Raw genomic sequence first — 24,061 nt, forward strand, 5'->3', positions numbered from 1 at the left:
ACCACGCCCGGCTAATTTTTGTATTTTTAGTAGAGATGGGGTTTCACCATGTTGGCCAGGCTGGTCTTGAACTCCTGGCCTCAAGTGATCTGCCCACCTTGGCCTCTCAAAGTGCTGGGATTATAGGTGTGAGCCACTGCACCTGGCCTGAGATCCATAACTTAATCAAATGGGCAAAGTTTCTTTTGCCATGTAAGGTAACATATTCTTAGAAATTTGGGAGAATTAGAATGTGCCCATCTTTGGGATGTGTAGTTCTACCACATCTCCTCCAGCCCTCACCCAATCATTTTCATTCAGCTCCACATGATGGCAGGAGAGAGGATTCTAATCTGTCAACAGATGCAAATATTGATTTTCATATGCGTATAAGCGTTCACATTTATTGAGTGTTTGTTATGTGCCAGACACATTTTAAGCATGTCACAGGCCTCATCTTATATAATTCTCCTAGAAGTAAATGTTATTATTTTGTAACCAAGTGATACGGTTTGGCTTTGTCCCCACCCAAATCTCATCTTGAATTGTAACTCCCACAATTCCCACATGTTGTGGGAGGAACCCGGTGGGAGGTAATAGAATCATGGGGGCAGGTCTTTCCCATGCTGTTCTCATGATAGTGAATAAGCCTCACAAGATCTAATGGTTTTAAAATTGGGAGTTTCCCTGCACAAGGTCTCTCTTTTTGCCTGCTGTCATCCATGTAAGACGTGACTTGTTCCTCCTTGTGTCACACCATGATTGTGAGGCCTCCCCAGCCATGTGGAACTGTAAGTTCATTAAACCCTTTTCCTGTATAAATTACCCAGTCTCAGGTATGTCTTCATTAGCACCGTGAAAACAGACTAATACACCAAGGAAACTGAAGCGTAGAGTGGTTAATAAATCTCTTCAACGTCACACTGCTACTAATAATAGATTTGCTGTAAATTTGGGATTTATATTAATACAGTATCATCCTTAATCAATTAGCTATGCTGTCTCTTTAATAAATATAATAATATTGATGACAAAATGTTATTAGAAGGTTGCACTTGTACATTAAAAAAACTCAGTAAGCAGTAATTTCAAGAAATTGGAGCTAGATAGGAACGATGACTCATGACTGCGATTCCCAGCACTTTGGGAGGCCAAGGCCAGAGGATCACTTGAGGCCAGGAGTTTGAGGTCAGCTTGAGCAACATAGCTGTCTCTACAACAACAACAAAAATTAGCTGGGCATAGTAATGCATGCCTGTAGTCCTAGCTAGCCATGAGGCTGAGGTAGCAGGATTGCTTGAACCCAGGAGGTCGAGGCTTCAGTGAGCCGAGATCATGCCACTGTACTCCAGCCTGGGCAACAGAGTGAGACTCTGTCTCTAAAAATATAAAGAAACAAATAGCAGAATTATACATATTTCCATATTTATTTACAGTCAAAGACATTGTAACTCAAAGAGAAAGTGGTTATTTGTTGAAGGACACACAGCAATTTGACATCCTAGATAGAAACTTAGTGTCTTCAGACTAGAAGGGTCTTGAAATAATTTTTTTCTCTCTTCACATTTGGGTAGGACTTCATATAACCCAACCTAGTTGGAAAATCTAGCTTTGGGGAAAGTGATATGTTTTGGTGACAGGAACATAGTTTCAACTTGGTTTTCCTTTTTAGAATTATTTTTAATTTTTTTAGAAATAGTGATGGGGTCTCACTATGTTGCCCAGGCTGGTCTTGAACTCCTGAGCTACAGGAATCCTCCTGCCTTGGCCTCCCAAAGTGTTGGGATTACAGATGTGAGCCACTGCACCTGGCTTCACCTTAGTTTTCTAATTACAAATGAAAGGAGTTTTCTTTCCATTTTCTCTCATATTCACAAGACTGTGCTAAAGCAGCCATCTGCCCTTATGCAGCCTGAATCCTGATTTTTACCCTGTGTCCAGCCCTTCCTGTGTGACTGCAGGGCAAATCCTGATTAGTCTCAGCCTGTTGTGGTGGTGCCTGGGCTTAGCAAGGGGTGGTAGGTTCTGGTAAATGAGGCAGAGTCTAGTGGGAAGCTTCTGGAAACGTTTCTTTAGTCGTAAGAGATACACAAAGAAGAAACAGCTCCTGCTTTTCATCCCTGCCTGCCCACGGAGCTTCAAAGTGCCCATAGCAGGTCAACCAGAAGAGGAGACACGAAAAATGGCCAAGTAGGAAGATGGAAGGACTTGACTTGGTTAAGCCACTCAACCAGTTGGCCCTGGATTCTCTCTGCTGCCTGAATTCTTGTTTATTTTATTTTATTTTTTATTTTTTTGACAAGGTCTCACTCTGTCACCCAGGCTGGCGTGCAGTGGTGTGATCTCAGCTCACTGCAGCCTTGAACTCCTGGGCTCAAGCAATCTCAAGCAATCCTCTCACCTCAGACTCCCAAGTAGCTGGGACCACAGGCGTGTGCCACCAAGCCTGGCTAATTTTTGTATTTTTTGTAGAGATGGAGTCTTGCCATGTTGCCCAGGCTGGTCTCAAACTCCTGAGCTCGAGCGATTCACCCGCCTCAGCCTCCCAAAGTGTTGGGATTACAGGTGTGAGCCACTGAGCCAGACCTTTCCTTTAGTTTTCTTTCTTTCTTTTCTTTTTTTTTTTTTTTTGAGATGGAGTCTCACTCTGTCACCCAGGCTGGAGTGCAGTGACATAATCTTGGCTCACTGCAACCTCCACTTCCTGGGTTCAAGTGATTCTCCTGCCTTAGCTTCCCAAGTAGCTGGGATTACAGGTATGTGCCGCCACACCTGGCTAATTTTTTTGTATTTTTCATAGAGATGAGGTTTCGCCATGTTGGCCAGGAGTTCGGGCCTCCCAAAGTGCTGGGATTACAGGCATGAGCCACTGAGCCCGACCTTTCCTTTTCTTTTTTGAGACAGGGTCTCACTACATTCCCCTGGCTGGTCTCAAACTCCTGGGCTCAAATGATCCAATCCTCCTGACAGCCTTCTGCATAGCTGGGATTTCAGGTGCACGCCACTGCACCTGGCTCTGGATTCTTACACTTAGGCCATTTTTGGCTGGAGTTTCTCTTAATACTTGCAGATGGCAGCACCCCAACTGAATCACACATAGCTAGTTTCTCTCTGTTTTATTCATGGGTTATAGTTTATCTCAAAACCAGAAATGGCATTAAGTCCTTAGTTTTCTGTAATGTCCTTTTTCTAATCCTGGATCCCATCCAGAAACATGACATTGTATTTAGTCCTAATATCTCCCTAGGCTCCTCTACATGATGACAGTTGCTCAGACTTCCCTTGTTCTTGGCTTTTTTGACAGTTTTGAGGAGTGCTGGATAGGTATTTTGCAGAATGTCCCTGAATTTGGTTTTGTCTTATGCCTTTCTTATAATTAGACTGAGGTTATGGGGTTTTGGGAGGAAGACCTCAGAGGTAAAGTCCCCGTCTCATCGCATATCAAGGGTGCCTACCATCGACGTGACCGGTCACTGTTAATGTTGACCTTCATCACCTGGCTGAAGCTGTTTTTACCAGGTTTCTCCACTGAATGCTCACTCTCCCTCCACCCCTTTCCACACTGCATGCACTCTTTGGTGGGAAGACACCGTGTGCTGCCCACACTTAAGGAGTGAGGCATTACGTTCCCCCAACTCTTGAGGACAAAGCATCTACATGAATTATTTGGAATATTCTTCGACATGTGTGATTCACCTTCTGCCATGGGTTGGAAGCTTCCCGAGGCTCTCACCAGGAGCAGAGGCCAGTGCCATGCTTCCTGTACAGCCTGCAGAACCATGAGCTAGTTTTCCTTATTTGTTTATGAAATCATTTATTTAAACGGGGCTTGGTGGCTCACGCCTCTAATCCCAGCACATTGGGAGGCTGAGGCGAGAGGACTGCTTGAGTCCAGGAGTTTCAGGCTGCAGTGAGCTGTGATTGCACCACTGCTCTCCAGCCTGGGTGCTACAGCAAGACCCTGTGTCAAAAATAAAAATAAAAATAAGATAAAAATAGATAAATCATTTACTTGTATCAGTATGAACTCATGAGTTCTTTTGAGTTATAATCTAATATAACTTTATGTTTTGGGGGCTTTTTTTTTGCTCAGATTATTCTAGTTTTGGTTACTGAGACCCTTTTAGTTGGCATCTGTCTCCCTTTGGCACACCCCACCATTCTGGGTTGTGTGTGTGTGCGTGTGTGCATGCATGTGTGTGTGTGTGCATTTCCTTCCTTTCTGGCACTACAAGATTCTCCAGGCTTGTCTTTTATATTTCCTGATTGATATACTTTGGATGTGTGTCCCCTCTACATCTTATGTTGAAATGTGACCTCCAGTGTTGGAAGTGGGGCCTGGTGGGGAGGTGGGAAGTGATTGGATCGCAAGGGCAGATCCCTCAAAAATGACTTAGCGCCATCCCCTTGGTGATGAGTGAGTTCTCACTCAGTTCACATGAGAGCTCGTTGTTTAAAGGATCCTGGCTCTTCCCTCTGTCTCTTGCTTCTGTTCTCACAATGTGATACACCAGCTCCCCCTTTGTCTTCTACCATGACTGGAAACCTCCCGAGGTCCTCACCAGAAGCACATGTAGGTGCCATGCTTCCTGTACAGCCTGCAGAATCATGAGCCAATTAAACCTCTTTTCTTCATAAATCACCCAGCCTTGGGTACTTTTTTACAGCAATCAGAAACGGACTAACACACTGACCCTGACCTAGAATCAGCTGCCTCTCCAAAGAGCTCTGTGCTGGTTCATACTGAATGTCAACTTCATTGGATTGAAGGATGCAAAGTATTCATCCTGGGTGTGTCTGTGAGAGTGTTGCCAAAGGAGCTTACCATTTGAGTTGGTGGGCTGGGAAAGGCAGACCCGCCCTTAATCTAGGTGTGTACCATCTAATCAGCTGCCAGGGTGGCCAGGATATAAAGCAGGCAGAAAAAAACATGAAAAGGCTGGACTGGTCTAGCCTCCCAGCCTGCGTCTTTCTACTGTGCTGGATGCTTCCTGCCCTCGAACATCAAACTCCAAGTTCTTTAGCTTTGGAACTTGGACTGCCTCTCCTTGCTCCTCAGCTGGCAGATAGCCTACTGTGGGACCTTGTGATTATGTGAGCAAATACTTGATAAACTCCTTTATATATATATAAATATATTATAATATATATTATGTTATATTATATATAAAATATATATTATAAATTATATTGTATATATTATATAATATATACATATTATATATATTATATAATATATACAATAATATATAATATATAATAATTATATATACAATAATATATAATATATATGTTCCTCCACTGTTTTTTTCTATCCATATACTAACAAATGTGCATATATTATTTGTTTTACAACAATGTAATCATACTGAATAAACTTTTCCATAACTTGCTTCTTTTCTTCACTTGACAGTACAGTTTTTCATGTCCATAATAGAAAATGACTTTTATATATATATATATATCTCCTGTTAGTTCTATCCCTCTAGAAAACCCTGACTAGTACAAGTTCTGTTTCCTTTTATTGGAGAATGGCATTAAAAACCTCGATCTGGAAGCTCAGTGTGCTCATTGCTACTAGGGTGTGCTGGCTTCTCAGCTCTCTCAGCACACAGTGTCTGTATATCAATATATGCTTGTACCCATAATAATATTTCTATATGGAACCATTTGAATGATAGTACACTAAACAGGAGTTTGTACTAATGTCTCTCACTCAAATCCATTACCCCATGGATCATTATAGCCATCTCTACCTTATCTGTAATCTCCCACCCCAACAATGAGAACATTAGCTTCCACCATTGCTATTCATCTACTTAATCATTCAATTTGAGGAAACATGCACCATGGTGTGCATTTGTTTTGACTAGCAATTCTACATGTCAGAATTTATCCCACCAAAAATTCTCCCAAGAATAGAAAGACAAATGTGTGAGGATGTTTCTTGGTAGATGGACTCTGCCAATATTTAGCTCCCTTCTCAGTGGAAAGATTATACTTCTCTGCCATTTGAACTTAGGCAAGGCCATGTGACTTGTTTTGGCCAATTAAATAGTAATGGATCACATCTGCCACTTCCTGGTGAAGCTTTAAAAGTGAGGGTGTGTTTTGTGCTATGGTTTGAACGTGTCCCCCAAAGTTCATGTGTTGGCAACTTGATCCTCAACATGGTGGTGTTGGGAGGTAGGGCCTAATGGGAGGTGTTTGGGTCATGGTGGCCCTGCCCTCATGATAGAGTAATGATAGAGTGGGTTCCTTATAAAATAACAAGTTTGACTCTCTTTTGGCTGTCTGTTACCTTCTCCTTGCCCGTCTGCTATGAGATGGTGCACAAGAAGGTTCTTGCCAGATGCTGGTCCTGTGATCTTGGACTTCCCAGCCTCTGGAACTGTGAGCCAATACATTTCTGTTCATTATAAATTACTCAGCCTGTGGTATTCTGTTATAGCAGCACAAAATGGACTAAGACACCTTGACAAACTCTCTTTTTTCCTGTGCTACACTGTCCTGCACATTCCAGACAATGGCTGCTCCATCAGCCTGGATCTTGGAATGAGGATGACATAGGGTGGAGTCCCAGCTGACCAACAGTGGAGATGTATCATGAGCAAGAAATAAACCTTTCTCATTTTCAGCCATTAAGCTTTGAAATATTCATTACAGCAGCCTAACCTAGCTCATCCTGACTGACAGAATTTATAACACTGAAAGATGGAAGTAATGTAATTATCTACCAAGAAGGGACTGATACAGCTTGGATATTTGTCCCTGACAGATATGTTGAAATATAATGCCCCATGTTGGAGGTGGGACCTAGTGGGAGGCGTTTGGGTCAAGAGGGCGAATCTCTTATGAATGGCTTGATGCCCTCCCTTTGATAATAGGATGAGTGGTCCCTCCATTAGTTCATGTGAGAGCTGGTTGTTTAAGATAGCATGGCACCCCTCCTACTCTCTTGCTCCCTTTCTTGCCACGTGACATGCCTGCTCCTCCTTCAACTTCCACCATGAGTAAATGCATCCTGCAGTCCTGACCAGAAGCAGATGTTGGTGTCAAGCTTCATGTTCAGCCCATAGAACTGTGAGCCAAATAAACCTCTTTTCTCTATAAGTTACCTAGATTCAGGTATTCCTTTACAGTAATGCAAAATGGACTAATACAGGGACAAAGTTAATAAATTATGGTACATTTCAGCAATGGTCTACTTGTACAGCCCTTGCCAAAAAAAAAAAAAGTCAGTTTCTATTACTGACATGAAAAACTGTACTGTCAAGTGAAGAAAAGCAGCAAGTTATGGAACAGTTTATTCAGTATGATCACATTGTTGTAAAACAAATAATGTATGTACATTTGTTAGTATATGGATAAAAAAAACACTGGAGGAATATATACCAAATTGTCTACAGAAATGATCTTTGCATTTTAGAGTTTTGAGTTGTTTGAATTTTTACAAGTTCTGCGTCAAGATTCTCTCTGCTCTGGGCTGGATCTGTTTCATTTGTCAGTTGGCAGCTAGACTAGATTATGCAAATTGGTTTCCCCCTTGGACGGATTTGACAGTCTACAAGGTTAAGTCTGGAGGCAAACATGTGGACATGTTAAGTGGGGAGAGGCTAATAAATAAGGCAATTTGAGCAATATTCCTGGAATTTTTTCCAAGCCTATCAAACGCCCAGAATGTAATCGGTACTCATCTTGATTCCCAGCATAAACAATGGTGATTACAAACTGATGAAGACCTTAGATGGTTTCCGAGCCTCTGTTTGTTCCTTATGACTCTCGAATAATTATTTTCAGAGAGCAGTTTCAGCAATGATGAGGATTGGGTTTGGGGAGGGGGCTTTGTCTCATTCATCTTTGAATCCTCAGTACCTGGCTCTGGCTTGGCACGGGGTAGGTGTTCAATCAATGTCATCCTGAAATGTCTGTTTTCAAAAATGATTATTAGTTTCAAATATATTAATTTTATTTTTTGAATGATCATACAGTAAGATTGACCTTTTGTGATGTGCAGATTTTTTTTTTTTTTTTGAGTACAAGGTCTCACTATGTCACCCAGGCTAGAGTGCAGTGGTGTGATCACAACTCACTGCAGCCTCAACACAACTGGCTCAAACGTTCCTCCCACCTCAGCCTCCCAAGTGTCTGGGACCACAGGTGTGCACCATCACACCTAGCTAATTTTTAAATGTTTACTTTTATGGTGATGAGGTCTCCCTATGTTTCCCAGGCTGGTCTTGAACTCCTGGGCTCAAGCAAATCTTGTGTCTCAGCCTCCCAAAGTGTTTTGATTACAGGCATGAGCCACCACGCCCAGCCTGGTGTGCAGATCTGTGAATTTTAAGACATGTATAGATTTCTGAAACCACCACCACCATCAGAATACCAAACAGTTGCATCATCCCTACAACTCCATCATGCTTTCTCTTTATAATTACATTCCCCCCAACCCCTCACCCCTGGCAAACTCTCATAGGCTCCATGTCATGGGTTTGTCTTTTCAAGAATGTCCCATAGAGATGATCACGTGGCAGACGATCTTTTGAGAGCAGCTTCTATTACTCAGTTAGTTTCTTTCACTGCTGAGGAGTATTCCTCAACGTTGTTTTTTTCTTTCACCTTTCATTTTACGTTCAATGAGTACGTGTGTGGGTTTGTTACGTGGGTAAATTTTATGTCATGGGTGTTTGGTGTACAGATTATTTTACCACCCAGGTAGTAAGCATAATCCCAGTAGGTAGTTTTTCAATCCTCTCCCCACCTTCCACCCTCAATACGTCCCAGTGTGTATTGTTCCCTTCTTTGTGTCCATGTGAACTTTGATGTTTCGCTCCCATTTATAGGTGAGAACATGTGGTATTTGGTTTTCTGTTGCTGTATTAATTTGCTTAGGATAATGTCCTCCAGCTCCGTCCATGTTGCTGCAGAGGATATGATCTCATTCCTTTTTATGGCTGCATAGTCCATGGTCCTCAACGACATTTTTTGACCACCTACTGTGTGCCAGGCACCGCACTTGGTATTGGGGACATAACATATAAAGGGAAGACGTGGTCTCTGTTGGCTTGGAGCTTTCACACATTGATGGGCGATGCATAAATCTTTGGGGTCCTAAGGGAGTCTGGTTTATCTCATCCTTAGCTTCTCAACATATGGACTGTAGACCAAGAGCACCAGCATTCCTTGAGAGCTTGTTAGAAATACAGAATCTCAGGCCCTAAACCCAGACCTACTGAATCACGGTCTATACAAGATCCCTGTGTACATTCAAGTTTGAGAGGTGTCGGTCTTACTATGCCCTCCACAGAGTGCAGAACTTCCTACTTCCCTGCCCAATACCCATTCAGTCTTTTTTTTTTCTTTTTTGAGACAGAGTCTTGCTCTGTTACCCAGGCTGGAGTGCAGTGGCACAATCTCAGCTCATTGCAACCTCTGTCCCCTGGGCTCAAACGATCCTTTCACCTCAGCCTCCTGAGTAGCTGGGACTACAGGTGTGCACCACCATGCCCAGCTAATTTTTGTATTTTCTTTTTTTTTGTAGAGATGGAGTTTTGTTATGTTTCCCAGGCTGGTCTTGAACTCCTGGGCTCAAGCAATCTGCTGGCCTCAGCCTCCCAAAGTCCTGGGATTACAGATGTGAGCCACCGTGCCCAGTCAAGTCTTTTACAATTTTTAATTAATTAATTTAGAGACAGGGTCTTGCTCTGTTGCCCAGGCTGGAGTATAGCAGCATGATCACTGCTCACTGCAGCCTCAAATTCCCAGGCTCAAGACTGACTTCAGTCATGAATGGTCAGTGATTTAACCAGTCACACCTATGGAATGAAACATCCTAGACCACAGGGCTTGGAGAGCTTCTGGATTCATGAATGCATCAAAGTGCTGGGAGGATGGGGTGCACCCAGAGAAGGCATGGAAGCTCTACATCAGCCAACACCCCCATACTTTGCCCTAGGCCTCTCTTCTATTTTGCCATTCCTGAGTTTTATCCTTTATAATAAACCAGTAATAGTACATAAAGAGCATTCCTGGCTGGGCACGGTGGCTCATGCCTGTAATCCCAGCACTTTGGGAGGCCGAGGTGGGCAGATCACGATGTCAGGAGTTCGAGAGCAGACTGGCCAACATGGTGAAACCCCGTCTCTACTAAAAATACAAAAATTAACTGGGCATGATCGTGGGCGCCTGTAATCCCAGCTACTCGGGAGGCTGAGGCAGGAGAATTGCTTGAAACCAGAAGGTGGAGGTTGCAGTGAGCCAAGATCGCGCCACTGTACTCTGGCCTGGGCAACAAGAGCAAAACTCCATTTCAAAAAAAAAAAATCGCTGGGCATGGTGGCACATGCCTGCAGTCCCAGCTACTTGGGAGGCTGAGGTGGGAGGATCACTTGAGTCTGGGAGGTTGAGGCTGCAGTGTGCTATGATCACACCACTGCACTCCAGCGTGGGCAACAGAGTGAGACCCTGTCAAAAATAGAATAGAATAGAATAGAATAGAATAGAATAGAATAGAATAGAATAGAATAGGGTTCCTGAGTTCTGTGAGCTGTTCCAGCAAAACGTCAAACCTGAGAGGAGGAGTTGTGGAAACCCTTGACTTTGTGGCCAAGTTGGACAGAAGTGTGGGTTCACTGAGCACCCAGTACTTACAAATGGCATCTGAAGCGAGGCCATTCTTGTGGGACTGAGCCCTTAAGCCGGTGGAGTCTGATGCCAGCTCCAGGTTGTTAGTGTCAGAATTGGATTGAATTGTAGGATACCCAGTTGGGAGAGCTGGAGAAGTGGTTGTTGGTGTGGAAAAAACTCACACATTTGGTGTCAGAAATATTGTGAGTAAAAACCGTTCATAGATAACTAGGACTGAAAGACATAAGCCCAAACACCATGTTGATCACCAAAATATACTGTTGAGAAGCAGGTGGTAGCTCTTACTCAGTGCCAGCCTACTGTTTCTGCAAGGAAATTAAGGCCCAATATTGCACAGTCTTCTGGTTTTTTTGTTTGTTTGTTTGTTTTGTTTGTTTGTTTGTTTGAGATGGAGCTTCACTCTGTTGCCCAGGCTGGAGCGCAATGACACTGTCTTGGCTCACTGCAACCTCCACCTCCGAGGTTCAAGCAATTCTCCTGCCTCAGCTTCCCAAGTAGCTGGGACTCCAGGCATGTGCCACCACACATGGCTAAGTTTTGTAGTTTTAGTAGAGACAGGGTTTCACCATGTTGGCCAGTCTGGTCTCGAACTCTTGACCTCGTGATCCACCCACCTTGGCCTCCCAACGTGTTGGGATTACAGACATGAGCCATCACGCCTGGCCAGTCTTCTGATTTTTTAAGACAAGTAAAAAAATATGGATTTCAATGTGAATGTTTTGATTTTTAGATATGAGCAGTTATATGAGTCAAGGTTAACAACTGCTAACAAAATCCTTTCTGACTTAAGCAGAAAAATAATTTACCAGGTAGCTCAAAAAATTGACCACAAGGTGGAAAACTGTACTGAAGAAGTGGGCAAGAGGCAGGTTATGATGCCTCATGTCTGTAATCCCAGCACTTTGGGAGGCCAAGGAGGGAGGATTGCTTGAAGTCAGGAGCTCAAGACCAGCCTGGGCAACATAGTGAAAACTCATCTCTAACTAAAAATAAAAAAAGTTAGCTGGGTGTGGTGGCACGCACCTGAAGTCCCAGCTCCTTGGGAGGCTGAGGTGGGAGGATAACTTGAGCCTGGGAAGTTGAGGCTGCAGTAAGCTACAACCATGCCACTGCACTCCAGCCTGGGTGACAGAGTGAGACTCTGTCTCAAAAACAACAATAACTAAACAAAACAACACTCAAAAAAAACAAATAGGCAAGAACCAGGAGAGGCCTAGCTTCTGGGGACACAGCAGGTGGTAAAAAGCTAACATTGGCCATATTGCCCAGGACATTGAACAATGACTTTCTAGACCACTGATATCACTGCCTTTGCTTTCTCCCAACTTCCCCCTATGTTCAAAATACTGGGTGTGTGCTTCTGTTGGCAGCACCTGGGTTGCATGTCCCAGCACCCTGGCTTCCAGGGGACAGGGAGAGGGAGTATCTGTCCCGACTTCTGAAATGGGGAGAAGAACCTGTTTCAGGATTCTCTCAACACATGAAGTTTAGATGCTGGGAGGTTAAAAAAAAAAAAAGAAAAAAAAAAAGTGAAGCACAGTGACCATATTAGGAATGCATTCAGCTGCAAGGTACTAAGAACTGTTTAAGGCCAGGCACGGTGGCTCACGCCTGTAATCCCAGCACTTTGGGAGGCCAAGGTGGGTGGATCACTTGAGCTCAGGAATTCCAGACCAGCCTGGCCAACCTGGTGAAACCCCATCTCTACCAAAAAATACAAAAATTAGCTAGCATGGTGCACATGCCTGTAATCCCAGCTACTTGGGAGACTGAGGCATGAGAATCGATTGAATTCGGGAGCAGGAGCTTGCAGTGAGCTGAGATTGCACCACTGTACTCCAGCCTGGGCGATAGTGTGAGACTCTGTCTCAAATAAAAGAGAACAGCTTAAAACACAAGGACACAAGCAATTAGAGATGGACAGTCACAGAGGTAGCCCAGTATTTCCACAATGTCATCAGGGACCAGGCACTTCCTCTCTGCATACTCATCCTTTACATATTGGCTTTTTTGGCTCTTAGTCTTGTTGCCTCATGGTCTTAAGATGGCTACCACAGCTCCAGCATCACATCTGTATTCCACTTGTGAAGAGGAGGATGGAGTGGCAGCCCTGAGCGCCCCTCACAGGACTTTCCATTTTATCAGGGTAAACAAAAGCCCAGCTTGCCTTGTCTTATAGCTCATGAGCCAAACCCAGGTCGCATGACCACATTTAGCTTCAAGGTAAGATAGGACAGTGCGTATCTGCCTTTATTCTCTTTTTTTTTTAAAAAAAGCTTTTCTCATTTTAATTATTTTTGGTAACTTTATTTTGAAATATAAGTTCAAAGTTACAACAACATTGCAAGAAGAGTATAAAAAACTTCCATATATCTGTCATCACATTCTCCAATTAACATTTTGCTACATTTGCCTTATAGTTCTATTTTTCATATTATTTTTCTGTTTATTTAAAAATAAGTTGCAAACAGAATGCTCTGTACTTCTGCACATGTCAGAGTTTATTTGCTATGTACAAGTTCATTCTTATATATAACCACAGTACAATGGTCAAAATCCAGAAATTATATATCATTACAAGTATCTGACTATTTTTTAGTCTCTGTAGTCGTGCACAAGGGAGAAGAGGATTGGGAATAGCCATTGAGATAGCCAACCACAAAAGATTTTTTTTTTAACTTTTCCTTTTATTTTTTAGAGATGGGGTCTTACTCTGTTGCCCAGGCTGGGGTGCAGTGGCATGTTCATAGTTCTCTGCCTCCTCAAACTCCTGTGTTCAAACCGTCCTCCTGCTTCAGCCTCCCAAGTAGCTGGGACTACAGGTGCATGCCACCATGCCTGGCTAATTTTTAAAAATTATTTTTTAGACAGGGTCTTGCTATGTTGCCCAGGCTGTGCAATTATTTATTTATTTATTTATTTTTTTTTTTGAGGCAGAGTCTCGCTCTGTTGCTCAGGTTGGAGTGCAGAGGCGCAATCTCAGCTCATTGTAACCTCCACCTCCCAGGTTCAAGCAATTCTCCTGCCTCAGTCTCCAGAGTAGCTGGGACTACAGGCATGTGCCACCTGTCGCCATGCCTGGCTACTTTTTGTATTTTTAGTAGAGACAACGTTTCACCATGTTGGCCAGGCTGGTCTCAAGCTCCTGACCTCAAGTGATCTGCTCGCCTCGGCCTTCCAAAGTGCTGGGATTACAGGCGTGAGCCACTGAGCCCTGGCTGTGCAACTACTTTTTCAAGAAGTCCCATCAGATAGAGCAAACAACTGTGTCTATGGACCAGATCCTGCCTGAAAGCTATTAATTTGCCTTACCTGCTTTAAACATTTTGCTGGACTCTCTTTTTTTGGATTAGAGTACTGAGAATATTTGTGTGGTATACATTTCTACTTTTCATGTTAATGTCATTTATACTCCAAACAGTGTTGAAAAGACTGCCAAAGATAACAGGTATATATGGGTATAGAATACTATTCTATCCTAATATTCACTAAATAGACTTTAAAAATGGACAGGATTTTTTCTTCTTCAATTCTCTTTTAATGTCGATTTCCTGAAAACCTTCCCTAAATGATATAATTATGTTGCTTTAATTCTCACAATTTGTAGTAAAATCAGAGGATAAAAGAGGAATATTGACAGTTCTTCCTTGTCTCCTAGCAAAATTAAATTCAAGTTTCTGGGAAGATAGAAGACAGTACTCATGGAGTAATATCTTCATATTATCCTTTTTGATGAAATGGAGGATAGGAAACTTTTTTTTTTTAAAGTGAGTACTGGGCCGGGCACGGTGGCTCATGCCTATAATCCCTGCACTTTGGGAGTCTGAGGCGGATCACAAGGTCAGGAGATCGAGACCATCCTGGCTAACAAGGTGAACCCCCATCTCTACTAAAAATACAAAAATTAGCTGGGCGTGGTGGTGGGCGCCTGTAATCCCAGCTACTTGGGAGGAGGCTGAGGCAGGAGACCTCAGGCATGAACCCAGGAGGTGGAGCTTGCAGTGAGCCGAGATCGCACCACTGCACTCCAGCCTGGGCAACAGAGCGAGACTCCATCTCAAAAAAAAAAAAAAGAAAGTGAGTACAATGGAGGCCTGGCCTCTGGTCTTTTGGGGGAGTGGGGTGGTTTTGTATATAACTAGTTAATAGGAGAGTCAGGAGTAGGTGGGCAGTTATGAAGGAGGAGGGGACCAGGTGTGGTGGCTCACACCTGTAATCCCAGTGCTTTGGGAAGCCAAGGTGAAAGGATGGCTTAAGGCCAGGAGTTAGAGACCAGCCTGGGCAGCATAGTGAGACCCCAACTCTATTTTAAAAAAAACCATTAAGAACAGCCCCTGTCCTTCTCATTCCATTATTTCCACTTTCTGACGCTGTTCTTATTGTGACAACATGAGGGAATATTGTATAAGTTAATGTCTTAGTAAGTCAATATAAGTAATGGCACTTGGAATACCGATGGTTAAAAAAGGAAAAATATGTATAACTTAGAGGTTAGACAGTATGGGATTGGGGCTCAGACAGACCTGAGGTCTATCCTGGTTCTGCCACTCACTAGCTGTGTAACCATAGACAAGTTAGTTAACCTCTCTGTGCCTCAGTTCTCCTTTATAAAATGAAAATAACAGTAAAGTCTACCTCGTTAGGCTGTAGTGAAAATTAGATAAGACTATTTATGTACAGTGCCTACCACAGATTCTGGTGCACACACGGTGGCTGCTATGTTTCTGGGTGACCTCAGGGACACCATTGAATCTCTTGGGGCTTCTTGGTGTTGTTCATGTGGAGAAAATAAAACAAAGGATGGGGAATTGCCTTGAAAAAAATAGAACTGTACTTATGAATGGAAGTTGTTTCTTTTTTAACCATTCAATAATACAGTAATAAATAGCTGAAGGGTTTTTGCTGGTTGAGTTGAAAGCGCTAGAGGGGCTGGAGGCCACCCCAAGGCAGTACACACGAGTGCAGACAGAAGTTAAGATCTTGTGGCCGGGCGCGGTGGCTCAAGCCTGTAATCCCAGCACTTTGGGAGGCCGAGACGGGCGGATCACGAGGTCAGGAGATCGAGACCATCCTGGCTAACATGGTGAAACCCCGTCTCTATTAAGAAATACAAAAAACTAGCCGGGCGAGGTGGCGGGCGTCTGTAGTCCCAGCTACTCAGGAGGCTGAGGCCGGAGAATGGCGTGAACCCGGGAGGCGGAGCTTGCAGTGAGCTGAGATCCGGCCACTGCACTCCAGCCTGGGTGACAGAGCGAGACTCCGTCTCAAAAAAAAAAAAAAAAAAAAAAAAAAAAAAAAAAAAAAAAAAAAAAAAGATCTTGTTCACAATCAGCCTGGCGTCCTGCAGCGGCTTGATTCCTGGAAATTGTGTGTGGGATAGCATGGCAGATACCACTGTTTACCTGGTAGTCATTTTCTCTTTTTTACTTAGCAACCAAATTCTGGTTTCCTTCAGACATTCAGTGGCCATGAGCTTTAAGGAACTCTAGCCCTCTGTCCCCAGGTGCATGAGATTGGAGAGTGGATCTTGAATATTTCAAACCAATCATGGTAAGTCCTCTTTTTTTGGCCTGTGATTGGTTCAGCAACAGGCATGTGACACCACTCTGGCCAATGCAGGAAAGCCTGGGGGGTGGGGCTCTGTGAACATTTCTCATTTTATAAATGAACCCAAGGAGGAAACGTGTGTTCCTTTCTTGCTCTGGCTTTGGATGTTAATTTGTGAAGATGTGAAGCTGTGGCAGTCATCTTGCAACCACTAGGAACAATGCTATGTTTGGCAATGTGAGAAGCTCAAAAGAACTTAAGCCTTTGATGATATCATTGACCCATTGGGACCCTCCCCAACTCTTCCACCCTCAGACATTTTGCTATATAATTATTTTGTATACTGACCCTGTATTCTGCAACCTTGTTAAATTCATTTATAAGTTCTAGTGGTTGTTTTGTAGATTCCTAAACCTTTTCTATGTAAAGAATCAGGTTGGCCGGGCGCGGTGGCTCAAGCCTGTAATCCCAGCACTTTGGGAGGCCGAGACGGGCGGATCACGAGGTCAGGAGATCGAGACCATCCTGGCTAACCCGGTGAAACCCCGTCTCTACTAAAAAATACAAAAAACTAGCCGGGCGCGGTGGCGGCGCCTGTAGTCCCAGCTACTCGGGAGGCTGAGGCAGGAGAATGGCGGGAATCCGGGAGGCGGAGCTTGCAGTGAGCTGAGATCCGGCCACTGCACTCCAGCCTGGGCGACAGAGCGAGACTCCGTCTCAAAAAAAAAAAAAAAAAAAAAAAAAAGAATCAGGTTGACTGGGTGCGGTGACTCACGCCTGTAAGCCCAGCACTTTGGGAGGCCGAGGCAGGCGGATCACGTGAGGTCAGGAGTTCTAGACCAGCCTGGCCAACATGGTGAAACCCCGTCTCTACTAAAAATACAAAAATTAGCTGGGCGTGGTGGCAGGCGCCTGTAATCCCAGCTACTTGGGAGGCTGAGGCAGGAGAATCGCTTCAACCTGGGAGGTGGAGTTTGCAGTAAGCTGAGATCGTGCCATTGCACTCCAGCCTGGGGGACAAGAGCTAGACTTCGTCTCAAAACAAAACAAAACAAAACAAAACAAAAAAAAGAATCAGGTCACTGCAAATAGAGACAGCTTTTCTTCTTCCTTTCTGATCTTTATGCTTTTTATTTATTTTTTCTTGCCTTATTGTAAGGGCTAGAACTACTAGTACAATGTTGAATAGAAGTGGTGAGAATATGCATTCTTGCCTTATTCATGATTTCATCTTGCCGTATTAGATTATGCATTTATCATTGCTTAAGTCAGTTGAATTGGGTTTTCTGCAAGCTTCAATGCTTCCAGCTAAAAGCACTCCATCAGACACCATCATTGAAGGAAAGATTGATCTTAGAAGACTTGGTTATATCTAGTTTGGTGTTATCAGGGTTACAGTTAAAATAGTAACATCTTAGGCCAGGTGCAGTGGCTCATGCCTATAATCCCAACACTTTGGGAGGCTAAAGCAGGTGGACTGCTTGAGACCAAGAGTTCATGACCAGCCTAGAAAACATAGGGAGACCTTGTCCTAAAAAAAGAAAAAAGAAAAAAGAAAAAAAATTAGCCAGGCATGGCTTTGTGTGCTTGTAGTCCCAGCTACTCAGGAGGCTGAGGTGAGAGGATCACTTGAGGCCAGGAGTTTGAGGTTACAGTGAGCTATAATTGTGCCACTGCACTCCAGCCTTGGCAACAGAGCAAGACCTCGCTCAAAAAAAAAAAAAAAAAAAAAATCTTGAATTACATCTATCTGCACATCTCTTAGGTTCCACTTGAATCATAGTTTCTTTGCTCCTGGGAGACCCCTGCTATTCCCGGTGATGCTGTGAACTGGGGTTCAAAGCGGTCTGGTGAGGCCTAAAATCTGTGTCCCATGGAGAACTGGCTGCATCCCTCACAGAACCTGCCACATATTTCCGCGACTTCCAGGAGGAAGGCTGGAATTTACTGAGCTTGCCAATGCCAATTATCCGAAGAGAATGTGATCCAGAAGCAAGATAAAGATCAAAAGGACTCAGCTGGGATTTGCCTGTCCAAATGGAAGGAATAAAATCTGCAATTGGCTCTGAAAATAAAAACCAAACAAAATCTCAGGCAATCATAGACGCGGCTCTTTGCTATTTATGAGCTTTTCTTTCTTTTTTAAAAAATTTAAACAAATGTTAAAAGATTTCTGTGTGGACCTCAGATTCCAGCTTTCACACTGAAACTCAACATGGGTCTCAAAGTACCTGCAGGCCATATGTGCCCCAGTGAGGGTTTCAGGAATGTTAGGTGGCAGTGGTGGGCACCCATAGTTGCCACCTGCTACCACGTGAATGCCTTAGGCATGACGGATTGCCAGTGCCCCTCTGAGCAGTCACTTGGAAGCTTTGCCAAAATATAAAGATGTAACATGAACAGAGGGTGCTCGGCTTTTTAACTGCAGTGGCCACCTTTCAGACACCTGAGGCTTTGGTGTCCTCAGTTCCAAAAGCCACACAGCAGCTCTTAACCCAGAGAGAGGAAGGCAACTGGGGCAAAGTCAGTTCTTCCAAAGCCTTCACATCAATCTTTCATGGATATTGAGTTTTAAAATGTTGGTGATTGTCATGTCTTTTGCAGCCTGACATTTTGGAGGAAGGGTGTCGAACTTTATTATTTTTTAAAAAAGTTTAATTTAATTATGGCAGGAACACTTAACATAAGATCTGGCCTCTTCATAAAATATTAAGTGTACAATACATTATTGTTGACTATAAAATTTGTGTGTGTGTGTGTGTGTGTGTGTATGTGACAGAGTCTCTGTCACCCAGGCTGGAGTGCAGTTGTGGGATTGGAGGCTTGACCTCCTGGGCTCAAGCAATCCTCCGCCTCAGCCTCTTGAGTAGCTGGGACTATAGGCTTACACCACCATGCCTAGCTAATTTTTTTTTTTCATTTTTTATAGAGACAAGGTCTTTATAAAAGAGAGACTTTTGGCCAGGTGTGGTGGCTCACACCTGTAATTCCAGCACTTTAGAAGGCTGAGGCGGGCGGGTCACGAGGTCAAGAGATCAAGACCATCCTAGACAACATAGTGAAACCCCATCTGTACTAAAAATACAAAAATTGGCTGGGCGTGGTGGCGTGTGCCTGTAGTCCCAGCTACTTGGGAGGCTGAGGTGGGAGAGTCGCTTGAACCCAGGAGGTGCAGGTTTCAGTGAGCTGAGATCACGCCACTGCACTCCAGCCTGACGACAGAACAAGACTCCGTCTCAAAAAAAAAAAAAAAAAGAGGCCGGGCGCGGTGGCTCAAGCCTGTAATCCCAGCACTTTGGGAGGCCGAGGCGGGTGGATCACGAGGTCAGGAGATCGAGACTATCCTGGCTAACACGGTGAAACCCCGTCTCTACTAAAAATACAAAAAATTAGCCGGGCGTGGTAGCGGGCGCCTGTAGTCCCAGCTACTTGGGAGGCTGAGGCGGGAGAATGGCGTGAACCCAGGGGGCGGAGCTTGCAGTGAGCCGAGATCACGCCACTGCACTCCAGCCTGGGAGACACAGCGAGACTCCGTCTCAAAAAAAAAAAAAAAAAAAAAAAAAGAGACTTTTGTTGCCCAGGCTGGTCTCAAACTCCTAGACTCAAGCAATCTTCCTGCCTTGGCCTCCCAAAGTGCAGGAATTACAGTGTGAGCCACTGTGCCCAGGCTATGGTTAACTTTATAAATTATTATTTGTTGTGAACCACAGAGAAATCGTTTAAAAAATGGATCCAAGGGGTTTCTAATGGGCTGCTCCCACGGCTGCCAGTGCAGGTCTTCCATGGTGCTGGGATGGAGGCTGTAAACAGTCTTGCCCTTCACGACTGGCCCTGGATCTGAACAGAGCTGAGCTCTCACTGGCTGAGTCTTCTTACGGTTCCACTGTTGCACATTCATAATACTGCAGGCTGTAGAAAATGCTCCCACAACAGAGGAAACAGTTTTGATCTAGTGAATATCACTATGTGGCCAGCAATATTCTTTGAATGAAATAATAATAGTAAACCCCCGGGTCACTCAGCATGTGTCCAAAATAGTCCAGACTTCTAGGATGGACAAGTGAATGAGTAAATTTTTTTTTTTTTTACTTGTGGTAAAATGTACATAACATAAAATTTAACTTTTTGTACTAACGTGTTACACTAAAGTGGCCACTAAGTGGTACATTTATCCTAAGCATATACTCTATATAAAAGGCCACTAAATGCTACATTTCAGTTTTATTTATTTGTTTATTTTTGAGACAGAGTCTTGTTTTGTGGCCTAAGCTGGAGTGCAGTGGCATGATCCCGTGTCCCTGAACTTCTGTCTCCTGGGTTCAAGAGAATCTCGTGCCTCAGCCACCCAAATATCTGGGATTACAGGTGTGTGCCACGACGCTTAGCTAATTTTTATGTTTTTAGTAGAGACAGGGTTTTGCCATGATGGCCAGGCTGGTCTTGAACTCCTGGCTTCAAGTGATCCACCTGCCTCAGCCTCCCAAAGTGCTGGAATTATAGGCGTGAGCCCGGCCACATTTTTCAATGGTTAATTTTACGTTTTGCGGATTTTGCCTTAATAAAAAGAAGAAGGACCTTAAATATTCACTATTTTAACCATTTGAAAGTGTACAATTAAGTGGTACTAAGTCCATTCGCAATGTTGTGCAAACATCACTTCTATCTTGTTCCAGATCATTTTCCTTACCCCATATGGAAATCCTGTACCCATTAAGCAGTTACTGCCTTTTCCGTCCTGCCTCCAATCCCTGGCAACCACAAATCTGCTTTCTGTCTCTATGGATTTTCTTATTCTAGATATTTTTTTATAAATGGAATAACACAATATGTAGCCTTTTGAGTCTGTCTTCTTTCAGTCAGCACAGTGTTCTCAAGGTTCATCCATGTTGTAGCATGTATCAGTATGCCTCAGCCTCCCAAGTAGCTGGGATTACAGGCTCCCGCCACCACACCCAGCTAATTTTTGTATTTTTAGTAGAGACGGGGCTTCACCATGTTGGCCAGGCTGGTCTCGAACTGCTGACCTCAAGTGATCCGCCCGCCTTGGCCTCCCAAAGTGCTGGGATTACAGGCATGAGTCACCGTGCCCGGCCAAGAAGGAATATTATTGCATAATGATATTAAAGCATATTGCATGGCACAGGTATCTCTCATTTTGATTATACATTCATCAGTGGATGGATATTTGGGTTGTTTTTGCATTTCAGCTATGAACACTTGTGGATAAGTTTTTGGCTAAATCCCTGTTTTCAGTATTTTTTGGCATATATGGTAACTTTATGTTTAACTTATTGAGGAACTGCCACACACTGACAGTTCCACAGTGCCTGCGTAATTTTGCATTCCTACCAGCAGCATATGGGGGCTCCAATTTCCACACCCTTGTCAATACTTGTTCTTTTCCTTTAAAAAAATTATAGCCATCCTAGTGGGTGAGTAAAAGACTTTCTGTTGGCCAAGCTCGGTGGCTCATGCCTATAATCCCAACACTTTGGGAGGCCAAGGCAGGCGGATTGCTTGAGTTCAGGAGTTCAAGACCAGCCTGGACAACATGGTGAAAACCCATCTCTACTAAAAATACAAAAAATTAGCCAGGTGTGGTGGCGCGTGCCTGTAGTCCCAGCTACTTGGGAGGCTGAGGTGGGAGGACTGCTTGAGCCCAAGAAGTTGAGCCTTCAGTGAGCTGTGATAGCACCATTGCACTCCAGCCTGAGCAACCAGAGTGAGATCCTGTCTCACAAAAACAAAAAACCCCTCAACTTTCTGTCTAAACTCCTTCTCCCCTGCCTTTCTCCAAATTTCTCAAATAGCTAATATAATTTTGCACGATAATTTTTTAAGCTACCTATAGTTTAGTCTATCAATGGTGATACTTTTGGTTGCAAATATCAGGAAACCAACTCAAACCAGGTCAAACAATAAAAGCCAGCTTCGGAGACACACTTCTGGTGTGGTTTGATCAAGATTCCAGCTTTGTTTCGCTGCAGTTCCTCTGGCACTGCCTTCTCCATAAGTTGGATTCATCCGCAAACTGGCTTTCTCCAGGGCTTTAAGGCAGTTATCAACAAAAACATGGTTACAAGCTTCCTTATTACATCTGAGGAGGGCGAGTCACCACCCGTAATTGATGAATACAAACCCTAACTCCGTTGATTGGACCAGTCTTGAACCAGTTCCCCTAATCGTGGATCACTGGGCTGATTCGCTTGGGCTAGGGCTGGGTTACTTGAACCAGTCAAGGGCAAGTCTGATGGAAATACCCTGATAAACTTGGACCCACCAAGTCCCACCCTTGGATTTGAGATTTAGGTCAATTGCATCCACCACGGCTTTTATACAATGAGGGAAAAGGAAATAGATGTCTGCTCTATTACTATTTGCTTTGTTAGAGGATTTGGTGAAAAGAAGTCCATTTGGTGGGATTTGGCAAAAAAAAGTCCATTTGGTAGAATCTCTTTTCTTTTCTTTCTTTTTTTTTTTTTTTTTTTTTGAGATGGAGTCTTGCTCTGTTGCTCAGGCTGGAGTGCAGTGGCACAATCTCAGCTCACTGCAAACTCCACCTCCTAGGTTCAAGCGATTCTCCTGCCTCAGCCTCCTGAGTAGCTGGGACTACATGTGTGTGCCACCACACCTGGCTAATTTTTTGTATTTTTGGTAGAGATGGGATTTCACTATGTTAGCCAGGATGATCTCCATCTCCTGACCTTGTGATCCAACCGCCTTGGCCTCCCAACGTGCTGGGATTACAGGTGTGAGCCACCGCACCCGGCCCATTTGGTAGAATCTTAACGTCCATCTGTTAGAGTTATGGTCAAGTTGAAGTGGACTGGTAGCCTTTCTGTTATAATGATTCTAAATAACATTTTAATGCTTAGTTGGACAGGCTAATGTTAAGGTATCCTATTGAGTCTGGTGGTTAGGGTTAAAAAATCTGGCCCTATCACCTACCAGGTGGTGACCTCAAGTAAGTTACTAGCACTTTGTGCCTCAGCACTTTGGCAATAACAAATAGTACCTACCTTGTAGAATTGTTAATGAAGATTACATCGTTCATATACATGGTAAGAGCCCTGTTAGTCTTTGTAAAAAACAATGACACGTTTCTCGATCTGGTTACATTTCCAGGGATGTTTGAGCATCATCCTTGTGGTTTGGCACCTGCTGTTCCATTCCTTAATCTAGTTCAGACTGCAACCTGGACCTTTTCCAACCCCCAGCCACTTTGCTCATCAATATCTTATCACATCACATCTCAGTCTGGGCTCTCCCAGACCAGGCAGGGAGCCCCTAGGTCCTGCCAGCCTGCTGCCACTGTCTGCGTGGCTCTTAGCTGCGGAGACAGAAACCAAATCCTTCCCAAAGATGCTGGGAAATTAGTTTAGCACCGTCTGTGTGCGGTGACTCAGAGGCAGCCAGCCCAGCGGGGCTCATGGGCTCCAGGGTTTGAACAAGATTGATGTTGTCGTGAATGCAAAGCAGGCTGACAGAGCCAGGGGGGCTGGGAGGCAGGGCAGGCAAGAGCCCTCTGTTTACTCCTAGCTCCCCTTCTAGGTGAGTTGAGGTTTTAGGCAGCAGGGCCAGCTCAGCTGCTTACTATGATGTTAGGGAAACCAGAGGACTCTGAGGAGGGGCAGTGGGGTACAGGGGAAAGCCAGAGGTAATGTGAGTGGGCATCGTATCCTGGTCACTTACTGTGTGGCCTAGGATAAGTAGCTTAACCTCTCTGAGCTCCCACCTCCTTGTCAATCAAATGGGGTTTGGGGTTGCTGAGGATGAGTGAGATGATGCATGTAAAGTGCTAATCTTAACCCAGCACCTGGAACATCATATGCACTTAGTAAACAGGAGCAATGAATCAGATTGAGCTTGGCCAGGTACAGTGGCT

Source organism: Theropithecus gelada, chromosome 20, assembly GCF_003255815.1.
Source record: "Theropithecus gelada isolate Dixy chromosome 20, Tgel_1.0, whole genome shotgun sequence".
Lineage (NCBI taxonomy): Eukaryota > Metazoa > Chordata > Mammalia > Primates > Cercopithecidae > Theropithecus > Theropithecus gelada.